Source organism: Pelobates fuscus, chromosome 3, assembly GCF_036172605.1.
Source record: "Pelobates fuscus isolate aPelFus1 chromosome 3, aPelFus1.pri, whole genome shotgun sequence".
In the NCBI taxonomy this organism is placed as follows: Eukaryota; Metazoa; Chordata; class Amphibia; order Anura; family Pelobatidae; genus Pelobates; species Pelobates fuscus.
In genome coordinates this window covers 373,667,707-373,678,193 of record NC_086319.1, presented here as the reverse complement: position 1 = coordinate 373,678,193, position 10,487 = coordinate 373,667,707, and positions in this window count along the sequence as shown.

Here is a 10,487-nt window from a genome sequence, read left to right as displayed (position 1 = left end):
TTTGATACCAGTTGGACAAATAGGAGAAAATCCAGGGTGCTACAGAGGTTAAGGTCAAGATCATTGGCTGTGCTCCTACACTCTAAAGCTACATTTCTGGAGCTTGTAAAACTCTTAACACAGTAAGGACCAATGCCTAATTTTTTCCATCATGGTTGTCCTTCCATTAAGGGAAGACTAACTGACTGATGCTCTGATTGCCTCACTCAAAGTGAGCACTGCATACAGACATTTAATTGGGGTTTTAAATCCTCATTGCTTTAATGTGTTTGTGAGCAGGGTTAAATAAGTGCTCGCACCAAGTAGACCAGGGTATCAAATGTCAGTTAGGCCCATATTTATTGCACACATCACATCAGCCATGGTGATTTATGTGTGCAGATTGCTTGATGGAGAACCCCAGGGTCTCCCTTCATGGTCCATTGCCATTTTGATTGGTGCTGGGCTTTGCAAATTGCCCAGCGCCTATCACAGTGTTATGGTAATGCATTTTGGTACAATAGGAATATTTATCCCTGTCATGCTTGAAACATCCAGTAGATGTTGGGAACATACCAGTTTTTACTGTTTTTAGCAGTACAGATATTAGCATGGGAATCCCTTGGGATTAGGCTTAAATAATTAGGTTTAGCATTAGTTTTAAGATTAGGGTTTGGTTTAGGATTAGGGCCAGCGAGAAATTCCTCTTCTAAATCCTTATAACTCTATTGCAAGGGTTAAGATTGATATTTAAGTTAGGTGTAGGATAAAGGTTAGGATTTTAGTGAGGTTTAAGATTAGGGAAAAGAGTTGTGACTAGGATTTGGTTTAGCCTTAGGTTTTTTTTTTTTATGTGATTGTAAAAACATTTGAACATAAAATAATACCACAAACTTTGAAATAAATTGGTGCATAAATAGCTGTATAATAAGGCTCAAAATATACCATATGATATACCCCATAGTGTATACTTTCGCAAATGGTATTCATCTATGAGATAATTTAAACTGTCACATTGCTGCAATACCCCAAAATGTGGAATAGGTCAATCAAATTCATATATGAAATATATCTAAACTGTAAAAAATGAAATAGTTTGTTTTCTTATATTCCACTGTAACTTCCCAAGATAGTGGCAATGGCTGGCAGTGGCATACGAGGGGGTGGGGGGAGGGATTTCTTTATTTGCTGAGCATAATGGCATGTAACACATTTTTAACATGCCCATGACAAATGTAATGTGTGTGCAAAAATGTATTCATGCAATTTTTCTTTTTTACCACAGGCATTGACATAACTGGTAAAGAAAATGGCAGCACATTAAGGCACAATATACACCATGTGAGCTATTGAGTTATGTCTACTTTCACAAATGATAAGCCTTTGTAGAGTAATATGAACAGTCAAATTGCTAAACATATGCCATATAACAATATACCGACATATGTAGGATATGTTTATTTATGTATTGTACACTGATACATGATTATTGTTTTTAATTGTGGTCCCTGAGGAAGTTCCTACAGAACGAAACGCGAAGAACAACTTTTTGTTATTTATATCCTATGCTGAATATGGTGACTACACTTTTTATTTAAATACATTTTTTATTGCTGAACCCTGACCTGTGGATGTCTTTTGGTGGAACAAGGATCCAGAGGTGACAAGCAATACCAGCTAGCCCCCCATTACTTCAGGGGAGGCACCCTAAGAGCGCTTTTATCGTCTACATCTTGTGAGTGCAAAAGATTGCTGCACATGAAATATTGTATTTTATAACAATATCACACTATGTTTTGTTTTATGTTTCTTCTGTAGATTTACATATCCCGAATCTTCTTTTTTGGTTTACACTATAAAAAATATAAACTTGCTAAGAGGGCTTGCAAAATGGCAACTAGATGGCCAAAACTCAACAATGAAAAGCTTTACAGCAAAAGAGAGCAAGACCAACCCCACGTATGTTAATACCAAAAAGTTAAGAATAAAAGTGTTTGTCAATTAGCCGGCAAACAGAACAGATAAGGATAAAGAGATAACATAGTCAGAAAACAAAGCCAAGGTCAAGTACGAAGGAACAGAACTGAATACAACAAGCGCTAAAGGGAACTGTAACAGAAACCACGATAGGGCAAGGAACTAAGGGGAAAAGGTGAGTATATATAACTAAACACCTATTTTGATTGGCCCCTGTCATATCCACGCCCCTAAAAGGTAAGTGTATGGGGAGTGTGGTATGACAGGGACCAATGGGAGGCCTTTTCCAATTTAGGCTCCCACTGTCCCTCTAAGAGCGTGCCCGAGACCCGCGGCGCGCTCTTAGAGTCAGGCGGGACACGTGACCGCTTCTCGCGGTCACTGCCCACCTTCCTGTTCCAGCCGTCGGATGAGCCGCGTGCGGCTCGTGCAGCAGCAGGACCGCGCGCAGCTCAAACAGAGGACCCCGGCCGGCCCCTGGAAAGGGTAAGTACCGCTACAGTACCCCCCCTGAGGACACGCCCTCCGGGCGGGGAGGGCCAGGCCTGGCAGGAAAACGAGAATGGAAGGAACGCACAAGGCGAGGAGCGTGAACAGCATCAGCGGAAATCCAACTGTGCTCCTCAGGCCCATAGCCCTTCCAATGCACCAGGTATTGAAGTCGACCTTTAAGGAAACGAGAGTCAAGAATGGCAGAAACTTCAAACTCCTAATGACCCTCCACAGAGACAGGAGGGGGAGGAGGGGTATGCCGGGTATAGCGGTTGCGTACGTAAGGCTTCAACAACGAAGTGTGAAAGACATTAGGAATACGCAGATTCTTGGGAAGACCCAAGGCATACGAAACAGGATTAACCTTATGCAAAACACGATAAGGACCAATAAAGTGGGGAGCCAATTTCATAGAAGGCACCCGGAGGCAAATATTTCGCGTGGAAAGCAAAACACTGTCCCCCACGACATAAGAAGGAGCCGCCCTGCGATGCTTGTCAGCCTGCACTTTCTGGCGAGCAGCGGAATCCACCAAAAAACTTTGAACCTGTTCCCAAGTATTACGCAAACCAGCCAAATGCTCATCCAGAACTGGCATGCCCTGTGAGGAGAAAGCAGCCAGAAGAACAACGGGATGCTGGCCATAGACAACGTAAAAGGACTTTTCCGGAAGAATCATGAGTAGCGTTATTCCGAGCACACTCAGCCCAAGGAAGAAGGTCAGACCAATTGTTCTGATGGTGGGATACGAAACAACGAAGGTACTGCTCCAGAGATTGATTGGCACGTTCAGCAGCTCCATTAGACTGGGGGTGGTATGCGGAAGAAAATGAGAGAGCAATACCCATTTCCGAACAAAAGGCTTTCCAGAACCTGGAAATAAATTGGCTACCCCTATCGGACACAATAGATACGGGAATGCCATGCAACCGAAACACCTCTCTAGCAAAGATAAGTGCCAGTTCCCTAGACGTGGGCAGCTTGCGAAGAGACACAAAGTAGGCTATCTTGGAAAACCGATCTACTATCATTAGGATAACTGTGTTACCATTCAAAGGGGGTAATTAAACAATAAAATCCATGCACAGGTTAGACCAAGGTCTCTCGGGAACGGGTAACGGATGCAACAGCCCACAGGGAACTCTACGAGAAGATTTCATACAGGCACAAGTAGTACAAGCACCTATATAGTCGGTGACATCCTTGCATAAGGAATCCCACCAGAAATACTGAGAAACAGCTGACACCGTTTTGGAAATACCAGGATGTCCAGCAGTCTTAGTGTCATGATACAATGACAGAATCTCCTGTCTCTCGTGAACATCAACGAATAGTTTATCAGTAGGCCTCTCGCTAGGAGCCATGCTTTGTTTCGCTTGTATGGCCTGCAAGAGGAACGAGGAAATAGACAAAATAGTAGTAACTATTATCCTGTCTGGGGGAATGACGGGAGTAACATCAATCTCCTGTTTGTCAGCAGTTTCAAACTGTCTGGATAGAGCATCTGCTTTAGTGTTGCGATCACCTGGCCTATAGGTGATAATATAATTGAAATGAGACAAAAACAGTGACCACCTATCCTGCCTAGAAGACAATCTTTTAGCCTCACTAAGGTAGGATAGGTTCTTGTGATCCGTAAATATGAGGATAGGATCCTTAGTTCCTTCTAACAAATGTCTCCATTCTTTAAGTGCTAAAATAATAGCAAGGAGTTCACGATTACCCACATCATAATTATTTTCTGCTTTGGACATTTGTTTGGAAAAGAAGCCCCAAGGATGCAATGGCTTATCAGGCGACTCTCTTTGGGATAAGACAGCACCTACCCCGATATCGGAAGCATCCACTTCAAGAATATAGGGCAGTGAGGGGACAGGATGCTGTAAAATAGGTGCAGAGGCGAACGTAGTCTTAAGAAATTCAAAAGCCTGAAGTGCCTCGGGAGACCAGACACGAGTATTGTCATCCTTTTTAGTCATACGGGTGATAGGCGCTACAATAGAGGAAGAACCTTTAATAAAATGTCTATAATAGTTAGAGAAACCAAGAAAACGCTGAATGGCTTTCAAACCTTGTGGTAGAGGCCATTCTATGACAGCAGAAAGCTTCTGGGGATCCATACGAAAACCTTTAGCGGAAATCAAATACCCGAAAAACTGGACTTCGAATTGGTCAAATAGACATTTTTCCAGTTTACAATAAAGGCCATTAGCAAGAAGGGTCTTCAGAACAGTTGTAACATGTCTGTGATGAGTGTGTAAATCTGTAGTATATATTAATTTGTGGTCGGTTAATATCGTATCGTGAAATACCTTGAGATTGGAATTAAGTCGGTGTGGTGTGCCGGAACCGACGTAGGGTTTAGGCCTGTAAAAGAGGGCCCTCCCGAATGGATTATAAGAGGGTGAGGTGGGTGGGGTGAACAGCGTGCGTTACGGCAAGGTAGGAAGGGGGGAGTAGCGTTTATATAGGAACGCTTAACTCCTCCCACAAATACAGGCCTCCGGCCTTAAACATGTCATCCAAGTACACAATTACAAATGTGTGAATAAAGTCTCTTAAGACGTCATTAATAAATTCTTGAAATACTGCGGGGGCATTACATAGACCAAATGGCATAACAGTATACTCGTAATGGCCAGATTTAGTGTTGAATGCCGTCTGTATTGGCGGACGGCTACTGGATGCGGTACTTATTGAATGGACGTCCTAACTGGAGTAAAGGTCCCAACTTAATCTAATGCAAGGAGTACGGATGTAGAACCGTATATTTTTAGAAGTAGTTAGGTGATTATTAGTAGATAGGGTGTCTGGCTGTCTGCATTGAACGTTGGCGTGTCATGAGTTTGTGTCTGTACGTACTTGATCTTCCTTGAGAGGAAGTGAATGCTAATCTGATTTAGCATTGATCGTGAAGTTTATGTACCGTAATCCTTGGAAGTATAGAGGCCCGGAGGTTTAAGACCGGGTTATGTGGTACGGATGCTGTTTAGGGAGTCTGATTCCTGGAATTCCCATCTATGTATATATAGTGGAGTGATGAACCAATTACTTATACCATACCATCTTATAAAAGCACTTAAGAAGACTGAGTATGATTGAAAGGCTTGACAAAACATGTTATTGTAATGTCTGATTGTTATAGTGTACTAGTGGTGAATAAAATTAAAGGTGGCAAAAAGGAAAAATGTATAATAGACTACAGATTGAACGTATGCTTGTGGATGTTGCATTCCACTGAGTCTTGGAAAAAACGTCACGTCGGTCGTCTGTATTCTTGTTGAAAGCGAGTAATGATATAATTGACAACTTTTTGTCGTCCCAAGCCGGGCGACCGGGTGCGGGAGTGATGATATGAGGGATTTAAAGCATAGGTTGTAACTGAATGAGGAACGGCAAACAATGAATAGACGCTATTTATTATAACATTGCTACTAGTTACAGTATATGAAAACGTGTAACCGAGGAGAATGTAACAGGGTGCTTACTGGGAGTGACCCAACCCAATGTGAAACTTATGTATAATGAGTAACACCAAGTGCGGGTACGGCTGTGATATGTAAATAACGTCAAACTAATCCTCTGTACTCATGACCTTTGGTATAATAAATATGGACAGATGGTTTTGCCATGAGCCCCGAGGCATATAGTGCAAACGTGAAGTAATTCGCAGTTAGTGAGACTACATCTGTCAGTGTTGAAATTAACACAAATTAGCGGGTGAGTAGTTAGAAAGTGAGGGGGGGTGAAAGGTGACGCGGGTGGCCAACCCTGTGTGTAGGTGGGATTAAGTGAGAGCATGGACCCTGCGGGAGAAGGGTCTATCTGAGCCATACTGGTGCTCTCTAAGGCATCCAGTCTATCACTGAATGACTGAAGCGTAGCCAGAATGGAGTTCAGATCTCTTATAATGTCCAAGGTTTCTCCATGTGAGCTGGCCCCCATCTCGGCATTCTCAGCGTCTGGCTTAGTGCTTGCACACGGTAGAGAAAGTTCCTGTTCGATGTTGCCTTCTTGGGACATACTGAAAAAAGAATATCACGATACAAATGAACTGATTAACAACAACATGGTTAAGAAGTATAGAACTGGCTGGTTAACTAGTGCCGAAGCTAAAAACTCTCTACCCCGTGACAAGTGAGGCCCTGCTAGTTGCCAAGCGGCATGTGAGAGGCTCTACCTATGATTTGGGCGTGGGGCTCGAGCCACTAGCGTGGTGGCGGGGTGTCGGCCTCTCAGTGACAGTAAAAGATCCAAAAACGTGTGGCCGTGACAGGTGAGGCCCTGACTATAAACCCGATAGGTGGGCAAATGCGAGGCTATAACTATGATTTGGGCCGAGGGGCGAAAATCTCCGTGTTGAGATTGGGGAGTTGGCCTCGCGGGACCAGCTTCGTAGTAGAACTAAGGCCAGCTCGTAACCCTATATAGCCAGTTCTCTGACCCTAAACGGGGGCTTGATGATGGGGTGATGTAAGGTATATGCGTATCGAGTCGTGCTTGTGATAGGGAACCTTGCGGCCCCTAGAACAGATAAAGGGGGTGAGCCAGGAAGAAGACAGATGAGGAAAGGAGCAGTGGTGGGTGCGGACGAGAGAGAGGAATTACGTTTAGCACGTTGTAGTTTTTTTAAGAGGCACCTGAGAGTGATGAAAATTCCCCTGGTAGTTACTATATATCCCAGCAAAATAGATTTAGGAAGGTGTCGTGCCGTGAAAGCATAATAGTACGTGGCGGAAAGTGGAAGGTGAAATGTGCATGGTTAAAATAGGAAGATTGTCTACAGATAGAGGGTTCGAATAAACGTACAACGTGTTTTTGAGTAGAGCCGTGGCCAGTCGAGGCAAGGCGGGAATCAAGCCCCCGTACTCAATTACCCCATAGTGTAACTGCGTGGCCTTGTTGAGGCAGTTTATTGCAAGGTGAACGAATGTGTGTACCTGATAGCGATAAAGACAATAAAGAACCAGTAACCGTTTACTGGTAGAAAGTCGTCCGAATCTGAATTACAGTGCTGTTTTAGAAGGGAAAAAATATCCTTTAGGTGACCTTTAATTATACAATAGCCTCCTCCTTAGTTAGTGGTAGTAAATTCCACCAAACATGAAAATTAAACTAAATTAGATGTTGTTAGCAGATGGTAATAAGCAGGTTCCATATAACTTGTTTACTTATATGCCCATAAGTAATTACCAGAAATAGTACATTAATGGAATGAACAAAGTTGATAAGGATCCACACAACCTAGCCACATGGAACAATAAATGCGTGATGCAATAGACCGGCTGGAATACTGAGTAAGGAACTAGGTATAGCTGGTGTGACAAGTGTCCGTTGTTTAGCATTAGTAATTCCCCTAAGGTGACCCCTAAATCATCGTGCTTAAAATGTGATAGTATCGATGGAGGGAAAATGGAGAAGAAATGAAAGGTGTTAAAAGGAGTTCAGAATGTTATTGCAAAATATAGAGTTGATGAACATGTATGACGAGTGTCGCCGTGGCCAGGTGAGGCAAGGCGAGAATCAAGCACGCTATGTAAGTACCCTTTCATGGTGTCATGTGGCCTTGCAAAGGCAGTAAATAGCGACGTGATTTAAGATATTAGGTACAGAATGTGTATTCTGTGAATTCCAGCGTACCTGCTTAAATAGGAATTAACGACTGACTTACCATGTACGAAAAGAAACCATTGACAAAGGTAATGACCTGAACCCACATTAGACCTACTTGAAACTCTAAACCAACGCCACAATACTTATAAAGTGTCACTAACGGATTTATATGCAATTAACCATAAATACATAACCTGCTTGCTCAGGCTTTATAGGTTTATGCAGTTAGTGATCTTGACAGTAGATGGCAGCACGAATTACTGTGTTAAGTTCGTGCCTATTGATTCGAGAGTTATTGTGCAGAGTGCTTGGTGTTGATGAAAGGGGCTATAATGTGCCGGTGGACAAAGTTAGTTAGGCACTGATTGTGTAATGGAATGAGGGGGTCCAGGGGGAAAAGAAGGGTTCCGCAGGGGCTAGGTCTGATATCATTTAAAACATAGTGTTCTGCAAGTTAAATGATGCTATGAGGTCTCTGGCATGTAGGGGGTTAAATTACTGGCTGTAGAGGAGAAGAACATGGCCGAGAAATAGTTAATTGGTGAAGTGAGTCTTGTTCCTGCCCGGTCGTGACTGCAGAGTTAGGTGAATATTGTGAAAGGTTTGCATGGAATTCTGTTACAGGGAGAAGGCAGACAGCAGTGAATATGGGGAACAGACTGCAGGTTTGCTTATACTTGACACAGGGTGATAGCGGTGTAACTAATTTGCGTAAAGTTAGTTACTTGTAGTTTAAACATTAATTGCATGTGCATAAAGCCTACATACATTCGAGTAAATAGACAACGAAATGTCCTAATGTACAGGTGATTTGTAAAACGGAACCTGCTTGAGCGTAACCAGATACCCCATAAAACGAATGAATGAACCGAATAATTCCTAAAATAGATGCTTTCGTGGGAATGAGTGAACATAAGTTGAAAGGTACCGAACGGTGAGAATAGCTGAAGTGGTTATTCTCGCCGATTACCTGCGTTCGTTAGTTTGCCGTTTCGAGCGTCCGTGCGAACGAAGGCTAGCGGGAAAGCACCGAGGAATGTCGGGACCGGAAGTGCTGTTTGATGAACCGGAAGTTCTGTTGACGAGAGGGAAGCGAGCCGGCCAGGTGAACAGCGTGCGTTACGGCAAGGTAGGAAGGGGGGAGTAGCGTTTATATAGGAACGCTTAACTCCTCCCACAAATACAGGCCTCCGGCCTTAAACATGTCATCCAAGTACACAATTACAAATGTGTGAATAAAGTCTCTTAAGACGTCATTAATAAATTCTTGAAATACTGCGGGGGCATTACATAGACCAAATGGCATAACAGTATACTCGTAATGGCCAGATTTAGTGTTGAATGCCGTCTTCCATTCGTGGTCTTTCTTAATACGTATTAAATTGTATGCACCTCTAAGATCCAATTTAGTGAATACAGTAGCATGTTTGAGCCTGTCGAATAATTCAGTGATTAAAGGAATAGGGTATGCATTTTTGATAGTGATTTTATTTAGACCTCTATAATCGATACACGGTCTTAAATCACCTTCTTTCTTCGATACAAAGAAGAACCCCGCTCCAGCCGGAGAAGAGGATCTCCTAATAAACCCCTTTTCTAGTGATTCCTTAATATACTCCTCCATGACACGGTTTTCTTGAACAGATAAAGGTTACACCCTGCCCTTTGGAGGTATAGTGCCAGGCAATAAATCGATAGCACAATCGTAGGGTCTGTGAGGCGGTAATTTGTCAGCCTCCCTTTTATCGAAGACAGTCTTGAGAAATAAGTACTGAGGGGGAATAACCGTAGACAAAGGAGGAGTAGTATGCACATTAATAGAATTCAAAGGGGTGACTTCAATAGTACAAGACTCGTGGCAGGCTTCGCTCCATGATTTTATTTGCCCTGACTCCCAGTCGAAAATGGGATTGTGAGCACGTAACCATGGGTACCCTAACACGAGGTGTGAAGAAGGAGAGGTGATGACCTGGAACCGAATGGTTTCAAAGTGTAAAACCCCTGTATACATGTGTAACGGTACAGTTTCATGAGTAACAACTGGAGAACTTAATGGTCTACCATCTATGGCCTCAACGGCCAAGGGTATCTCCTTCTCTCTGATGGGAATGTTGTTTTTCTTAACAAAACCAGAGTCTATGAAATTTTCAGCTGCCCCGGAGTCAACCAGAGCGTATATGTGCTCAGCTATACAACTCTCTCCCATATGTAAAGAAACAGGGAGAAGCAAACCGTTAGGAGGCAATTTAGGAGACTTAGATATCACACCCAAGGCCAGTCCCCAATAAGGTCTTAGGTGCGAGAGTTTTCCGGAAGCAAAGGACATTCCTTTACCATATGGTCTCTCCTACCACAATATAGGCAGAGTCCGTCCCTTCTCCTATGTAATTTTTCAGTATCAGAGAGTTTGGCAATCCCTAATTGCA